Source organism: Lactuca serriola, chromosome 7 (assembly GCF_051521515.1).
Source record: "Lactuca serriola cultivar US96UC23 chromosome 7, Lser_US96UC23_V15, whole genome shotgun sequence".
NCBI lineage: Eukaryota > Viridiplantae > Streptophyta > Magnoliopsida > Asterales > Asteraceae > Lactuca > Lactuca serriola.
In genome coordinates this window covers 94795875-94814027 of record NC_136414.1, presented here as the reverse complement: position 1 = coordinate 94814027, position 18153 = coordinate 94795875, and positions in this window count along the sequence as shown.

The following is an 18153-nucleotide window of genomic DNA, read 5'->3' as shown; positions in this document are numbered from 1 at the left end:
TCAAACTTTGGTGTCCAGATTTGGTTCATGAAACAATAGACTCCATCATCCCTGACTCTGAGTTTTTATCCATTCCTCTCAAGGTTTCACCTGCCATGTTTTCCTGTTTTAAGGCCTCGAGTTGAGCCTCTATGATCTGTGTGGACAGATGTGAATGGATTGTCATGGTTAACGACTTTACTCGGCGTCCTGAGTATTGTTTTCAACTAAGGGTATCAGCTACCACGTTAGCTTTACCAGGGTGATAAAGAATCTCACAATCGTAGTCGTTCAGTAGCTCCACCCATCTCCTTTGTCTCATGTTCAACTCTTTTTGATTGAAGATATGCTGGAGACTTTTATGGTCTGTGAATACTATGCATTTCATGCCATATAAGTAATGTCTCCAGATCTTCAGAGGTAATACCACTGCTCCTAGTGCAAGGTCATGTGTTGTATAGTTGACTTCATGTGTCTTTATCTGTCTTGAGGCATAGGATATAACCCTTCCTCTTTGCATAAGAACACATCCAAGCCCTTGATTAGAAGCATCACATTACACTACGAAATCCTCTCTCCCTTTAGGAAGAGACAGGATTGGTGCACTACACAAGGCTCGTTTCAGCGTTTGGAATGCCGTTTTTTGCTTTTCTCCCCAACTAAAAGTTACACCCTTTTGCGTCAGGGTGGTAAGAGGCTTAGCTATTCGAGAGAAATTCTAGATGAATTTGCGATAGTAGCCAACAAGACTTAAGAATTAACGGATTTCTATAGGTGTTTTGGGTGCTGACCAGTTTTCAATTGCCTTTATTTTAGAAGGGTCGACATGTATACCTTCTAAACTGACCACGTGACATAGGAAATCAACCTTCCTGATCCAAAATTCACACTTCAAAAACTTTACATAGAGTTTCTCTAATCTAAGAGTTTTCAATACTTGACGAAGATGTTGGCCATGTTCCTCTTCACTTCTTGAGTAGATAAGGATGTCTTCAATGAAGAGTATGACGATGTTTTCCAGGAATGGACGACACACTCAGTTCATTAGATCGATGAACACAACAGGTGCATTCGTCAATCCGAATGGCATCACTACGAACTCGTAATGACCATAACGAGTTCTAAACGCGGTTTTGGGAATGCCATTCTCCAAAATCCGTAACTGGTGATACTGTTGGGTTATGAGCATTCTAACACTCCTATGTGTACATGCAACCCTAAATACCTTCGATCTATGTGTTCTTTATTATACATGCAAATATGAATATTCCAAGGTATTACCCTATCTAGCATACAATTCTTTGATACTCGTGTAATATAACAAGTTAGAATACATACCTCTTGATGTAGCTTGACTCTATGAAGCCGAGAGCCAAGTGCCCCAAGTGTGACACCTCAAATGGTTCACACAACATCACCAACACATGAAATAACCATGAGAAGAAGACACTCATGCTCAAATCGACTAGCCCTCTTATATGTATCAGTAGTGCTAATTTCTTGAGCTAAAAGGGTCCTTATATAGTGTGCACATTAGGGTTACACCATGTAACCCATGACTTTACCCATTCCTTAAGCTCCATGGGTTTTAACCTCCATGGAGTATCCATGGGTCACCACATGGGTTAAACCCAACATAAGGAATCATTGATCATTAGCCCACATATATAAGAATGAATGATTTACACAATCAATCCCCATCTATTTAATTAGTCTCTTTTGAACTCTAAGTTAAGTGCAAATTAATTCTTGATCAATACTAATTAAATAACATGATTTCATATTAATATATTAGAACTTATAATATATTAATATGTCACTAATGTCCTCTCCTCACAAACGGTCTATCCAAATGTTCTGATGCCATGCAACCCAAATGGACCATGCCAAGTCGGGTCAAGTACATACCAATTTTAGTTATGGAGTTAGACCCTAATCCAACAGTCTCCCACTTGGATAAGTCTAAAACTATTATTGCATATGACTTCAAGAACCAACTGGCAATCATAGCTCTTAAAAGCCACTGTCGATCTCTGACCTTGTTGATGAACTCTAACCTTTGTCAATGACTTGTCCATTAGATAAGGAATCATATATTCCTCCATTCTAGATATCATATGGACTAACACATGGATTGGAAATCATTCTCTCTGTCCATTTGTTGTTTCCTGATTTGCGATTCATGATGACTGATTGATTGAACATATCAAATCAGTCCTGGCTTGGCCAAGCACCTACATGTGTCATCATTAATTTATCGAGGGGCCCACAAATATCGCTTTTATCCTGAAGGTAAACGGAATGGATAAACTTCGACTCATATGGCTTGATCTACTACTTCTTAAATCATACACAAAGGCATGTTTTATAACATCGAGTTACCAATGCGTTTTCGTGCAATTAATGTATAACCAACTCATAGTAACAACTCATATCTCTAGCTTTCAAGAATATAAGATATTATCGTCTCATGAGTGTTGTAGCAACTCTTGCTATGTCCAACATCTTATACATCTACAAACCAACTCATGACAATCTTGACTCATATCTACTTCCAACATATGACCGACTGTGGATGGTTTGAATAACTTAGTCATTCGGTAAGAATGACCTAGTTTATTTTGGAAGTCAAAACATGCAAAATGAAACACAAGAATAATTGAATCCAATAAGGTATCAAAACCTATGAATATAAATAGAACACTTTTTATTTATCACCATATTGATTACTCATTATTCCTTGTTTCGGTTTTATTAACTTTATACCTGAATTAAAAACACTAGTTATCCCATGCTCCAAGCATGTACACTATGTTTTTCTAAACAATAGCTTTGCCATACACCAAGTATGCACTCTATGTTTGTCTATGATCCTTACTTTGTGAAATAAACCAATTAAACATAATTTCAATGATTCTAATTTCACACTCCCAAATCCTTATCCTAAATGTAAGAATTCCAAATTCTTATCATTTATCGAAATCTGTTAGATTTTAAACTTATATGCACTGCCCTCTTGTAATGAATATGTACAAAGTCACAAAGACTTGTCAACAATCATTACAGGGTATTCCAATGAAAATCTGCTCCATCGAAACAAAGTCTCATATTCAAAGTACATTGCTTTGAACATGCTTCTTGCATTTATGGAGACAACTCCATCTTATACATATTGCTTCCATTTATGGAGACAACTCCATATTCCCATTTTGACTATCATTTCGGAACCAGAGTTGCCTCTTTTTAGAATATGTCAATATGGTCCTTCCAAAGTTAACACTATACTTCCAACTGTCCCTGAGTGACCAATCTTTGGTAAACCTTAGATTGTCCTCAACAATTGCTTAATCATTTTAGTCATATCCAAATCTAGACCTTTTCCCCTTCTTAATGGCCTAGGCATTTGGAAAATTTAGAAAGGATAAGTATTATAGCACATGCAATCGATCCTGTACCCAAACCAAATGGGACACAATTCACGATGTCTCACATAAAGACATGATTCTAGACCAGTCTTTTGCTACAATATTTTTTATTTACCATCTTTTGAAAATTTGACTAGGAAGAGTGATGCCGTAATCATAATCGAATTTTGAGAACACAATATATAGAATTTTCTTAAGTTGAACCAAACCACCATAAAATTCATATATATATATATATATATATATATATATATATATATATATATATATATATATATATTCTTGACTAAAGATGGTTAAAATCTCAATCTAAGCCTTTTAGAATTGAAATGAAGTATAATTTCCTCTCCCTTAATTATAGCAAAGCAACTTTTTCAACCCCTGCAACCTCACGAATTGAAACTTTTGTTTTTTATAATTAACATTGCTAACTTGCAATACTTATCATAATTATCATGCTACCAGTAACATGATGATTATTAGCATAACACTTATGGTCCTACTAGCTTTGACATGTATCCAAGGAACAGTTGGACTTCTAGAAGTCAATACTTTGTTGACTTTCTTACGTACCAAATTTCAGATTTCTGATACGATATTACTTTGATAAGACTTTATCAAAATCAGACACCTTATCTTAGATAGCTCACATGTGTGTCTAAACAATTTTAGAACTATGAAAAGGGATGACATAATCATAGTCTCGATTATTTAGACTTTTGGCATTTCTCATAAGTCCATGTTAGTGTGCCGATTAACCACGCACGCTCCACTAACGACTTTGGGAATGGAAATATCATAATTGCTATCTTACTTAAAATCTACTTGGTGGAAGTGTTTCCTCACCATCATTTACATGAATCGGAGATAAACCTTATGACCCTTAGATTTTATGGTGTATGAGTTCTTATCCACATGAATTTGTCAAAACTATAATCACAAGACTAGGTTAGTGACAAATCCAAACTCATATGGACTGAACTTGTGCAATCTTCTTGCCACCGGGCAGTACAAGGGTCTGTCATTGCTTCCAAGTAGTTATGCAAAAAATTAAGAAAATGGAGAACTCAAATGTATAGCCAAGTTTAATTGGAATGGGGCACAGGAATATCAACATGATAGGTTATAAACCTCTAGTCGCGTGCTAGTGATGAAATACAGGTTTTATTCTTGATCAGTTCTTGAAACTATTTCAGGATCTTTTAGACTTCCATTGTCCTCTTGACCTATAAGACTTTTTGCCTAATATTCAAGAGATAGTGTGGATCCTAATCAAGACAAACACTTCCCTCAATTAGCCTTAGTTGGTCTTTTTTTATCCACAACAACACAACTTACCAACTCCAAATATACAAGAATAGAAAACTTTCACTCTTACATTTGACACGTGTTATAAGCCTTCTTTAAGATGTGTCACTCAAGTTACAATCTTGGAGTATGATTCTAAGAATTATTTTTTGGAACGAAGTATGACTCCTATTCTTGACTTAACAATTTCAACAATTCATAACTCCTCTTCTTAGCTATCAGAATGCACTTAGAGGATGAATTGTGATAAGGTCTCTTAATCATTAAGATGACCTTATAACATGATACTAAAGTACTCTCCCATCATTTCATATTTGATAAAATTTTATCATTCTGCCTAATTTGATTCTTCTTATTCACTCTGCCATACATTGAAACTTTTCCAATGTCTTAGAATAATAGTTAAGCTTGTAAGAATAACCATAGTTACTAAACCTTAGTAAATCATGACGAATAGTCTTATCTACCTTTTGTGGCGGACTTTGGCTAGTGTACAAGAATGTGTACTTGATCCCTTAGTCCTTCTCTTGAGTCACATATACATGTCAACAAGGAACTAGTCTTAATTTTCCAAAAATATAACTTCTCATTCATCATACTATACAACTTGCATGATACCAAGCTTCGGTACAATTGAACCTTGGGTGACGAGACCCTTTCCTTAATTGGTAAATTTTGACACTAGCAAAAATGAAAGAATCAAATTCATATTTCCAATAGTGCTAGAAACATACAAACATCAAGTTTTCATAAATGCCATTGAAAGGAAATATAAAATAAAGTAAAACTTTTATTTATTTATAAGAATGCAGAAATAACTTTTCCTTACAATGCAACTGGAAATGAAAACTATGCTATTAAATGTTTCCTAGCAATCTATCATAACTCCTAAGAAATAGCTCAAGAATCCGATCTTCAAACCATGCGATAGAAATCCATCTACGCAATTAGATTCAGCATACTCTTTCTTTAAGTTTTCTTCCTTTTGCTTGATCTTGCTAAATATCAAAATGCAACCAAGTCACATTTTGTATTAAGAATCATCAACTGGGAACTTAACAGAGTTAGATAGCGGACTTACCTGAAGCAAAGTCAAACTTTTTTATTCTTCTTTCTTTCAAGTAGCTAGGGAAGCTTCGCTTCCAATGCCCCTTTCTTCACAATGAAAAGATATAGACTCTTTGGGAATGGTACAAGTGGCTATCCTAGACTTAGACTTTCTCTTTACCTTCCGGTCAACCGGGTTGACCATGGCCAATCCTTTTCCATTAGGAAGAGAAAGCTTTTCTGGACTTCCAATGTTACCATTGTCCATGTCCATGGAAGTTTGAGAAATAGACCTTCCACCTAGATTTTATTGACTATTGCGCCACATCATTTATGATTCAACAACAATAAGCAAATAAGAAAGATCTATTAGGGTCATGTCGTGATCTGTCACATAGTAGTCTTTAATAAACTTACTATATGACTCAGGAAGTGACTGAAGAACCTAGTCAATAACCAATTTCCTTGGGACAACGACACCCAACATTCTCAACCTATAAATATGTGACTTCATTCCTAAGACATGAGTGCACACAGGGCTTCCATCTTTATGCTTCATTGTGACTAGTGAGTGAGTGATCTTGAACTTTTCAAGTCTTTGAGCTTGTGGTTTAGGGAGAATAATTAAAGGAGGAGGATGAAGGGAAATATGATATCCATGAGATTTGGGAAGATCATTGTTGTCTGAACCAGACATCTACAATGGGAGAAATTCAAGTTAGTTGATTTAAGTCCTTAATATAACACCCAATATGAAATATTAAGGCTAGGACCCAACAAAATATTTTATAACTTGGAAGAGGGATGCCGTAACCCAAGCTATAAATTACTTGAAGGTAGGTTAATGATGATTCACCACGTTCCACCACGATAAACGAAATGTATTATTAGGTTTTAATTGGTTTTGAAACTCCTAGATTCTTTTTTTTTCGATTCAACAAACCATATATTTTAATTGTCATCGTTCAATGAGTGAGATGACAAATGGGAAACAAGCTGTGCCGCTAAGCCTTTTTGAGTGGTAAAGGTAATTCTTTTAAAGACTACATCCGAAGATCTTGGGGATTTAACATTACTATGCATGACTCGTTGTACTCTTTTAAGAAGCTCTACCGCATCTGGTGCGAGGAAACCAAACTTATCAAATGCAAATGGTATGAACACGTGTTGATTTTTCATGCATGATTTCTCATGTTTGGTGACTTTGCCTATAGCTGCTTTTAAAGCAACATTTCCCACCGTGAAACCCCCAACCCTCAGACATACGAGAGGGGATACCCTTGTAAGATCCACACATGCATGTTTCCCTCCAGCCCATCCAAAAATCAAAATGTCAGCCGGTCTGAGGGTTGACCTTCCTTCTATCGGGTCAGTCAAGAAATTAGCAGGTGCCTATTTCTTAGCGGAAACCTCGGCACACTTAAATATGTCAAAAAAAATGTCCCTAACCATATCGTGCCTGTATTTGAACCCCGAGGGTTCTTTATAGTGAACTGCATGCTCTCCAAAAGACTCCAAACATGCCTTGTGACACACAGAACATATCTCGTCAGTTGGGAATATGGGAATCATGAGTCGATATTTGAGAATAGTACGATACCCCATGTGAGACATGTGTTGGCCAAGCCCATCTATAGGGATAGCCACAATAAAATCTCGAGCATGTGGTGCACGTAAGCACTGGAAAACTGCTTTCTGCCAAGACATTATGTCGAGATCCACTTCCATATCTTGGACAATTTTACGAAAAAGGGCACTCGCTAGTGTATTCTGGGATTTAGGGGGGGGGGGGTGTGTCTTTAGTAGTAAAATTGTTAAGGTCAAAATCTGGAAGCTTGTTGCGAAGGGATGCCAAGGCACAATCATAATCAGAATCCATACCATGTATACCGATATCCTGTAAGATGTGGTCTTGCAATACCCAAGATTAGGCCCTTGAGGCAACAAAATCATAGGAGGTAAGGAAGCAATTCGCCATTGTATGTCACCAAAGAAAGGGCGCCTACAAACCACAATGTCCTCAATCGCCCCGCGCAATCCATTGTCAAAGAATATTGATGCCTCCTCCATGTGAACGGGTTGGAACATCCTCAACCCAAATAAAAGCATAGAAATACCCATACAAGACTGAAGAAGAAGGAGCTCACTCTGGGGTTCAGAAAATTGTGGAAGAAGGCGCATCAATTTCACAGCGTTTTCGGCTCTCTTTATGGCTAACCTACAAATGAAACTAGCATTTATACTAACAGCTCCCCCAAGAGGTTTCACCCCTAAAGGTGGCCTCCCGATGTCCGCCAAAAATAGCCCCAACCGTAACTTCCTACCATCACACGAGGGCCAACAGAGCTCGGTTTTCTTGATATTTAGCTGAAGGCCCAATTTTGGGCCAATCACCGTAATGATGTCCAATGCTTTAGCCACCTCCTCCGAATCTCCGATAAGTGTGCCATCATCCAAGTGCCATGCATGGAGAAGAAGCTTGAAATTTTCTCTAATCTTATGCAAGAGCGGGTGAAACACAACGGTTAAGAGAAGTGGTCCCAAGGGTCTCCTTGCTGAACCCCAGTAGAAGACCGAATATTTGTTTTGCCTAGATATAACCTTGCTGCTTGACCATATAGGAATTCTACCCACAAGGAAATAGAGGGACAACTCAATCTGACCTCATGAAGTAATGTGGATCTATCAACAAGGTTAAAGGAATTAGAGAAGTCCACTGTAAGCACGTAGAGAGATTTTTCATCGTGGTGCTCACTCAACAACCTACTGGCGCTATGTAAAACGGCCTCAGTGCCACCCGATACCCCGACTCCGAACTGAAAATCATTGAGATATTTGGCCATTTCTTTACCAACCCCTTTCATGGCCAACTTGGAAACCAAACGTCTCCATATAGTACCTACTACAATAGGTCGTATTCCCTTGTCAGGTTTTAAGAGCGGCATGAGAGGAGCAGAGGAAAAAAATTCTACCAAGCTCGAAGGGCATCTTCCCCCTATCCATAGATTAACCACATAAGTAATAACATGTAGGAGGTATTTGGCTATATCCGAACCTTCTCCACAAAGGGCATATAAAATGTGTTAAGCTCTCAACCCGTCCCTCCCACACGAGGTACCTTTAGGGAAGGATTTAATTCCCCCAAGGACATTGTCAACATCCACTACTAGGGGAGGTTCTGAAAATATGGTGTTGGTCATGGAAGGCGGTGGCTTGTATGGATGATTATCCTTCAATGCCTTCGTGGTATCACCCCCAAATGGAGCAACCCCCGAAGAACATAAAACTTTCACTGCTGCTATAAAATGTCCATTAGCAACCTTATGAAGACATTGTCTAACATTGGTGCTGCCCGGTGTTCTTCTCTCCTGAATGTACTCTTCTTTTTTATCTTGTTGCTCCAGTCTTGCATTGTCAACCAATATTTTAACTAGCTTGGTGATACCGTCTTCAGTCCCCCAAGTGGCTAAAGCGCTCAAGATATTACGATGTTGCAAAGTCTTCTTGTTGTCAGACCTACTTTCTTTCATATTCTTGGGCCTGAACACCTGAAGAGTACACCTAGGAAGAATTAACAAAGCAACCCACGCTTCAAAAGGATCCGAGATGAGCAACCACCTTGGAAAGGGCTACTTTCAAAGCTTGAGAGAAAGCCATACGCCAATTATGAGGGATGCTTTAGAAAGTGGTGATAGACAACTTATAAACACGATCAAGTAGTTGAGCATCCATCACCAACCCATCCTTGAGGTAGGCTTCCGGTTCATTGGGTAGCGGCTTTGGAATGGCAACAATATGCATGCTCATGTCATCAACCCCCGTCAATAAAATTAATCAAGCCACCCAAGTGGTGAGATGAACAACTCAGGGCATGAAGCTTCATGCAATTCCCACATATCCATTGACCAAACTCCTTCAAAGTTGTTGCACAGACATAAACAATCCAATGTCAAAAGAAATAGCCTCCCGTAACACAACTCTGTGTTCATCTGTATGGATGTGTAAGCTCTTGAGATGAGATATAATATGGGAAATCCCTTTATTTCCAACAATACCATTTGGGCAACAATGAAACCCCCGAAAAGGACACGGCCAAGCCCCGCTCTCAAAGGAATGAGAGGACGCAATAAACCAACAAATAAAGTTTATTTAAGCCTCAAGGTGAGACCTAAAATTAGAAGCACTAACCTAAAGGAAAAAGTGGCACTTCAACAAAAGGCTGGACTATGCACAATGGAACCCACACCGGGTAGAAACTCTGCATAAGCTTGAGTCAAAATTTTGCAACAACACTTGAAAAACTCATTTAGGCATTTTATTAAACACTTGGCGGGCAGAAAAAGAATCACCTTGTTTGCATCACCAAGCCTTAATTATTTTTTCCCCAAATGCATTCTTGAAGCAGGAATCAAATAGCCCAAACTGATTAGTTATGTGCTACTGATAGAGTGGGGAACCCAACTTGCGACAACTTAAAAAGATGATGAGTACCTTGCCTTCCTTGGAAGAGACTAAAAAAAACATCACGGATACACCCCACAACTTGTGTAGATATTATGCATATTACTGGAAAAATCTCTAAATGTATAGTGATGACTGATGAGGTGTGTAATTGGCATCGGGTACTTGGGTCCGTAAATTGGGGGGATCCATGAAACAGACGGTTGAGATTCATTGAAATTTTTAATTAAATGTTTCAATCTCAAGTATGCCCACTCAAGTTTTGTGACTGGGATGCCGAGGATCACAAACCAAGGTGTGAATAACCATGCAAATATACTTGGTACCATTAATATTTATCACTCAATCGATGTGTTGGTTAACCACATGCGCTCCACCGATACTATGATACACATTAAGTTACCCTTTGCCTACCTTGTTAAATCCAACAAGTTTTCTGGTTAACCACACACGCTCCACTAACTGACTTAAGCAAAGTGTAAAGTGTAATTTCATGGGTTAGCACCAAATTCACATTTTCCAAGGTAGCTAAGATTGGGAATTTATAAAAGTTTAGTTACTTGGTATTTATCATTAATACTTTTAATGAAGGGAGCGTTCTAGTCCTTGTCTTAACTGTTCGGCTAACGACCCTCCACTAGTCAAGGAAGCGGTGGGTGAGAGTGGACACCCATTAAACTGCCGTTTTATAGGCAGTAACCTTATACCCCCATTATAGACTGGCTTAATGAATGAGGCCTACTAACGGTAAAACTGACTTGCTTTTATACATATATATATATATATATATATATATATATATATATATATATATATATTATTAACTTATAATACTATAAAGTATAAGGGTTGAATTTTAACTTTTAAAATTCTAAGGGCTTAACTTGGAATTAAAGTATTCATAAGGGAAAACTTTTCAAATTCCAAAACTTGAGGGCAAGTTTTTGATACTATTCAAAACTATTCAATTTTGTAACTTATGTGTTTAAAGTAGTTTTAATTAAAAAAACTTTTCAAGTTCCACAACTTGAGGACAAGTTATGAAAGACTTTAAACTATTAAACGAATGTGACTCTTCCTTATTCATAACTTATGGAAATCTTTATGAGTTTTCTGAATCTTAAATGTGAATTTTCATACAACTTGAGGACAAGCTACAAAAACACATTTTATGATCAACTCTTAGATTAATTTGGATTGAAAACACATTATCATATAACTGTTATATTAATCTATTCAACTCATAACAACAAGATAATTCAAATCAAACTTTTTCATGTAACTAGCCTAATCCTTAAACTAATACCAAACATGAATCTATTGACAATTATCTTTGAAATTGTATTAGAATGAACATTACCACATCAAAAACAGGTTTATAAGTTGAAAAACAGCTTAGGGTATTGTTTCTAGTCCAATTCTAACCAAAAACCTCGAAAATATGTTGTCTGGGGGTCCTACTCGTCGAGTGTATGAACCTACTCGACGAGTAGGATGAGTTTCTTCATGGACTTGGCGAGTCCAGTGCCCAGACAGCCCGAAAATCGATTCTTTCAGCATTTTTCAGCACTTTGCATCAAGTATAATTTTAAACAAGCCTAGGCTCTGATACCACTATTGGGTTATGAGCATTCTAACACTCCTAAGTGTACATGCAACCCTAAATACCTTGGATCTATGTTTTTCTCTATTATACATGCACATATGAATATTCCAAGGTATTACCCTATCTAGCATACAATTCTTTGATACTCGGGTAATATAACAAGTTAGAATACATACCTCTTGATGTAGCTTGACTCCATGAAGCTCGAGAGCCTAGTGCCCGAAGTGTGACACCTAAAATGGTTCACACAACATCACCAACACATGGAATAACCATGAGAAGAAGATACTCATGCTCAAATCGACTAGCCCTAATATATGTATCACTAGTGCCAATTTCTTGAGCTAAAGGGGTCCTTATATAGTGTGTGCATTAGAGTTACACCATGTAACCCATGACTTTACCCATTCCTTAAGCTCCATGGGTTTTAACCTCCATTAAGTATCCATGGGTTAGCACATGGGTTAAACCCAACATACGGAATCATGGGTCATAAGCCCACATATATAAGAATGAATGATTTACACAATCAATCCCCACATATTTAATTAGTCTCGTTTGATCACTAAGTCAAGTCCAAATTAATTCTTGATCAATACTAATTAAATAACATGATTTCATATTAATATATTAGAATTATAATATATTAATATGTCACAAATGTCCTCTCCTCACAAACGGTCTATCCGAAAGTGCTGATGCCATGCAAACCAAATAGACCATGCCGAGTTAGGTCAAATACATACCAATTATAGTTATGGAGTTCGACACTAATCCAATAGATACCAGGATCTTAAATCTATTTTTGAGAAGTAGCTCACACCATGAAGTTGATCGAACAGATCATCAATGCGAGGCAGAGAATATCGGTTCTTGATGGTATGTTTATTCAGGTCACGGTAGTCTATGCACATACGGAATGATCCATCCTTCTTGTTCACGAATAAAATTGGTGCTCCCCAGGGTGATAAGCTTGGTCATATGAAACCTTTGCTAAGGAGTTCGTTAAGCTGGCTGGATAATTCCAGCATTTTAGAAGGTGCAAGACGATAGGGGGATTTGGCTACAGGGATAGCCCTAGGGATTAAGTTGATTATGAATTCGACTTGTCGTTAGGGAGGCACTCCTGGAAGATCATCATGAAATATGTCAGGAAAGTTGCAGACCTCCGGAATGCTCGCGATATCTTTCACTTCTTTCTTTTTTTCTATCACGTGAGCTAAGAAAGCACAATGCTCTTTGCGAAGGTACTTTTTTTCCTTGACACAAGAAATGATCTGGAGGTTCGTTCCTGGTTTGTCGTCGTAAATAATAAGAGTTTCTTTAGTTGGCATATTCAGACAAATGGCTCTTTCATAGCATAGGATGTCAGCATGGTTAGGGCACAACCAATCCATACCAATTATGACGTCAAAACTTTTGATAGAGACCGACATAAGGTCTATTGGGAACGAAAAGTTATTCAAGGTAAGAATACATCCTATGTATATATCGTTGGTGGATTCAGATTTCCCATTAGCCATTTTGACTGTGAATGTTTCGTTTAGTGGTTGGGAGTTTTGATTTAGCAAGTGTTTGAAATTATGGCTCACAAATCTCTTCTCAACACCACAATAAAATATAATGCATGCATAAGTGTTGTTTAGAAGGAATGTACCTATGACTAGTGCGGGGTCTGCTACCGCTTCATCGTGACCCAAGGCTAAAATTCTCCCAACTCCAACGACATTTCTAGCTTTAGGACAATATTTCATCAAATGCCCCACTTCACCACATTGGTAGCATGTTTGACCTACTGCAGCAGCAGGTACTTGGTTAAGTGGTTGAGGTGGTTCTCAACAGAATCGGGCAGTTTGCCCTTTTCTATTTCAGTTACCAGACTGCATTTCTCAAAATTTTTCATTATAGTGATAATTGCAGTTGTTGCACTTGGGGAGGTTACCACTATAAGGCTTAGCTGGTATAGGTTTAATAGGAATAACAGTAGGTACTGTAGCAGCGTTGACTGCAACTAGCTGTTGCTTGTTTGATGATTCATGTGAAAACTTTCCCTTCCTCTGGTTCCGATCTTTCTTCTTGCTGTTGTTGTTGTTATTGTTGTTGTTTCCATTCGGTTGTTCTGGTGCAACAACCACTGATTTTTGACAGGCTCAATGGTCAATAAGAGACTGTGCCAGCTCTTTGGCATTGTCAAAGGTAACAGGCCTCGAAGCTAAAACACTTGACTAAATTTGGGACGACAGTCTTCAAATATATCTCTCAATCTTTTTGCTCTCCAGAGCAACTATATTTGGGCAAGGAATTGCCAGTTCACAAAATCTACTAGTATAGGTTGATATATCAGAACCAACCATTGCAAGACCCCAGAGCTCTTGTTCGAGTTTCTAAATTACCCCTCACGGACAGTATTCCCGCATTAGCGTGGCTTTTAAGTTCTCCCAGCTTATCGAGTCAGCCACTACCAGAGTAAGTGATTTAACGTGGCCATTCCACTACGTTAAAGCTCTATCGGAAAAGGTAAAAGCAGCGAATTTGACTTTGCTGCTCTCTGGACAGAAGCAGATTTCAAAAAATGCTTATGTCTTCTCTTTCCACTGTCTTAATGCCATAACTCCTCCAGTTCGATTAAAGGTTCTGGGTTTGGCATTCGAAAAATCTTTATAAGAGCACTCTTGTGAGTGCCCATGAATCTCGCCATGGTTAGAAGGATGTGCACCAGCTCCCGACCCACTAGCACCAGGAGTATTGATATGAGACGTGACAACAGCTACAACCGTCGTGACCGCCGCTTGGAACATAGCAGCGTGGAACTGAGGAGGTGGTGACGGAGGTGGCATCGGTGCTTCATTAACAGTGTTACGTCTTGGATTTCTACGAGGAGGCATATTTTTCTATAAAAGTTAGAAGATAAAAAGATTGTAAGATATCAAGAGTGAATATGAATTTGATATCTCTAAACTAAAACATTTAGTTCTACATGAATCTTGTAATGAATTGGCAATAGAAGTCTACAACATGTACAACTTGTGACAGGATGATATGAAATTGAGTGGTTATTTTTCAAAGAGTATGAAAATGCATGTCGATTAAATTGGTATATTGAAAACTTGAAGTCTGAAAAACTGTACCCTAAACAGATCTACAATATATCAAATTTTGGGAGAAACACCGACATCATACAGACCTACCAAAAATAAGATTTTCGTGTTCGTACTGAAAAACATGAAAAATAACGCTAGAACATATTCGTAGACTTTAACTATGATCAAAAGAGTGAACAGAGAATGGGTAGATCATCTCCTACTGGCGACGTCTATCAGTTGGACGAACCCTCAACTCAGCCAGCTAACGCTCCACAGCAAGCAGATGCCTTTCATTTACTGTCACGCGTGCTCGAAGCTCTATGACTTCAACTCGAGTTTTAGCTAACTCTTGCAATAAGGCTTCATTGTCTCTCATTGGCTTCTCACGAGCATCATCAAGACGACGAATGCAAATTATATTAACTCCTGCATTAGCATCAAATTCCATGATTCGGTTGATGGCTGTCCCACCCTGTATTTCATTTCGAGCAAACCTACGGACCAGAATTGGTAGGACTTTGTCTGCCGAGCCTCCTTTGGTCAGGTTGTAGAAGCTTCTATCTCCGTTGTATGGCATAGGTTGACCATGCTCTTGACTCCAGGTTTCCAAGCATTCCGCCCATCGAGGCGTCGGGCCTTGAAAAGCTGGACGGGGGTTAGGATTTGGGATTGGAGCTACTAAGGGTAGATCATTGACCTCTGGATCGGAGTCAGAATTCTCCGGAAAGTTCTCTGCGAAGTCATCATCCAATGAAATTGCATGATTATCTTCTGGCTCTGCATCTAGTCCTTGATTGGGAAAGTATGGGTCTCCAGGTAAGTGAAATCCAACCATTATAATCTAAGCGAGAATAAGGATAAGAGATATAGAATATAGTTAGTAACGATAGATTAAGGATACAAATTTCTACGAGAGAGACTGACAGTTAACAAGTAATGTATTCTTTATGACTTGTTCGAGGTATTACTATAAGTATAAAGTGTATACTAATTATATATAACTTGGGTATAACCGACCTTCAATTAAATGATCCGGCTCTAGATCCACAACCAAACAAGGAACAGGAAATGAAGCTAGATCACATATTCTAAGTCTATATAACTTTAATTATATATAATTGTAATATACCCTTAATATTTATAGTTCTACCCTCAATTGTTGTATTGTTGTCACATGTTTGTTATTAGTACATAGTGCCTAAAATACCCCTGTATTACTTTAATGTTTATGTTCTGTTCTAGAGTTCTTCCGAATAAGTATGGTTGGTAAGATTTAGAAATGTCACAACACCACCATCACTCCCAAAAACATGTTGGTCATATCTTAAATCAATATAGTTGATCAGACTATATTAATCCCTGATATGATTACATAGCTTCCCAGGATTGACTATAATGTCCAACATCCAAATACTTTTATGTTCTTACGACCGTGATATTGTACTTGTAGGTATAAGTGTTAGTATACTTCTTGTAAAAATACTTAAATTTCTTAAAAGTATACTTGTAGTCAGAGCTCTTAGCCCCAAATGTATTTATAGTTTCTATATATTTTAGGGATTGATATACTGAGTTCACTCTAAACAATGCTCTGATACCAATATGTCACGCCCCCAAACCAGACGTCGGAAACGTCCAGGGGTGGAGGAATTCATTTGTAGTATCACAACACATGCATTATAGTAATCAGAGTACAAAAAACCACTGTATTTAAAAAGTATAAGTATTTACATATGTTTCATCATTGTATACTGAAACCAAATAGTTATACAAAAGTAGAAGACAAGACATAAATAGCTCTATCTTCTCAAAAGCACTGGGACTACCTGTCTACTGGTTCAATGAGAATACAAGTAATTTGAAAAGAAAGTATCAAAATCAAGTCGAGTGAGTCCATAAGTATTTATGTTTGAAAGAATGTTTTTTGTTTCTTGGATATGTAAACTATTCCAGAAAAATCCTATATTTTCTGCTGTATATGAAAAGTGGTTTTAGTTACATAAAACTGTTCTATTTGTAAACCAATGTTCTGTATTTTTAATTCTTTTATACATTTATATCTGAGAGTCTGCCTGATTTCATCAATTGTTGTTGTAAACTGTAATGTAATACTATCAACTGTATCTTGTAAAATAGTACTTTGAAAATGTACATAATTATAGTTAATTATACATTAACGTAGTGTTAATAACTTTTATATTAGTTATTATAACCATACTGACTAGATGGCCTGACCCAACGCTATGAATGCGCTGAAAACTGTTGATAATAGTTAAAAAAAAACCTGATCGTTCTAAAATAAATGACAGACTGTATGTTCTTGAATTGGTATCTGAAAGATGTGTACTCTTGATTAGTTTTGAGTCAAACCTTTATTCTTATAAAACAATGTACTTTCGTATACTTGAATAGTGAATTGGTGTTCTGTGAATCATAAATTATACCTATTATAATTTATATGTACTTTCTGAACTGATACTGAGTATTCATGAATGCAACCCCTTGCTCAACATATTACAAAGGGTAATTGAACTTAATGGACTAGCTTTTATACTTGTATACATATACAAATATATATAAGTAAAATTTAAATGACACTCGGACAAACAAATGATACTTGTAATCCCACATCCAAACAAGGAAAAAAAACCAAAATGGGTTATCAGTCCTAAGCCTTTTAAATCTTATTTATATAAATTATGATTTTTGGTAGAAATATAAGTTTATAACACAAAATCTTTGTGTTAGACTTGTATTCCCCACCCCCCCCCACCCACCCTTAAAATAGTAAAAACTATGAAAATACAAGGGTATGAACTCACCTGTAGTGAGTGATTCGAATGAAAGGTCGAGGTAGGATGCTAAGTGTCAAGTGAAGTCTTGAACACAAACGGATCCTATTAGCATATAATGATACATATATGGATAAAATTAGTGTATATACAACTAATAAATCAGGTAAATCACCTTAGGGACTAGGAAACACTTAGATTGAAGTGTTACAATCACATATGATTGACTAAAGGGAGTTCACGACCACTCATGGGAGTGTACGACCGTACACTCATGGGAAAACATGCATATATAGGGTGTTTGATCCTTGGGGAAACTAGTGTGACAATTACACAACAAGAGGATGGAAAAAACTATCATTTTGGAAGGTTTTGAGGTGTGTACGACCATACCAAGTGTGTACAGCCGTACACCCTTGATGATCTTGAGTTGGATGATGTTTCAAGCATTT